The sequence below is a fragment of the Herpailurus yagouaroundi genome, unplaced genomic scaffold (genome assembly GCF_014898765.1).
Source record: "Herpailurus yagouaroundi ecotype Mexico unplaced genomic scaffold, PumYag 162, whole genome shotgun sequence".
NCBI classification, from domain to species: Eukaryota; Metazoa; Chordata; class Mammalia; order Carnivora; family Felidae; genus Herpailurus; species Herpailurus yagouaroundi.
Window position 1 is genome coordinate 8,261,758 of NW_024412403.1, and position 1,007 is coordinate 8,262,764.

A 1,007-nucleotide genomic window follows, 5' to 3' on the forward strand; every position below is an offset into this window, starting at 1 on the left:
TCCGCGTCGTGCGCCCGCAGCCCCGCCCGCGCCGAGGGGGAGGGGGCCGGGCTCTGCGGCCGCGCGGGGACCCGGGAAGCCCACCCCCTGGCGCCCGGGCCCGGGGCTCTCACCTTCATCCCCGGGGAGCGCGCCGGCCGCGGGAGGGGGGCCCGGGTGCGCACGGCCGCGCGTTTCAACTGTTCTTCGAAGGGTTCGCGTGCCCCCCTCGCCGGAAAATGCCCACGGAGGCCGCGGCGGGGGTGGGGAAGAGGCCGCCTCCGCGTTTCAGACATCTCAGGAATTCCGGACGCTTCGCCCGAATCCGGGATGCCCCTGCGGCTGACACCTTGATTAAATCCTGCCTCTCGATTTTTGCGGCAACCAATGCCAACGATCAGATATTATGCACGGAGCCATCATAAAAACTTTTTTAGGCTGTGCACGCTCTCCCAGGCTTTCCCACCTATTCCAAACCCCTCCCCACCTTTCTGGGCGCAGCCTTTCCTTCTGGAACGGAATGCCCCCAACATTCATCCTCTTGAGCTATTACTGTATCCTGGTTGCCCAACTCCCTGTTTTCCTCTTTGATGCACCATCTCCGCTTCCCGATTCTTTTCGCCCACCGCTCTTCATTAATATTCTGGCTTCCGTGCGTTTTTATTTTATATACCCCTTCCGCCTGGCTAAATATCGCTAGGTGTGCTTCCCAGGCATTAAAATCTAGATATGCTAGTAGCCATGCTGTGCTGGCTACATTGTAAGCAGTAGACAGCCACTGGCTAAAAATTATATTCTGTGCCAATGCTAACAAAATGGCACTTAAAAATGTTACGCTAAAAAGGATGATAATAGGTGTTATTTTACACCAAGTCACAAATTTATTGATTTCTAAGCTTATTTTCCCGTCATATGATAGTGTTCCAGTTTTTTTAAGCTGTTCACAAATACATTAGCAACAGATATGATCTTGTTGGTGTACAGAAAGGCCCCATAATAAGTACTGGTCTCTATCCTATGTGACTCAA

The 1,007-nt window shown here is 53.5% G+C and overlaps 1 protein-coding gene across 1 annotated transcript in view; it reads right to left on the minus strand.

Moving 5' to 3' along the window:
• The window catches only part of DYRK1A (dual specificity tyrosine phosphorylation regulated kinase 1A), a 155,945-nt gene extending 155,471 nt beyond the window's left edge, over positions 1-474 (minus strand). Inside the window, exon 1 of the mRNA XM_040483927.1 lies at positions 114-474. The gene's annotated coding sequence lies outside the window, so the exon portion shown is untranslated. The remainder of the gene's footprint in view (positions 1-113) is intronic.
• Between the last annotated feature and the right edge of the window lie 533 nt (positions 475-1,007).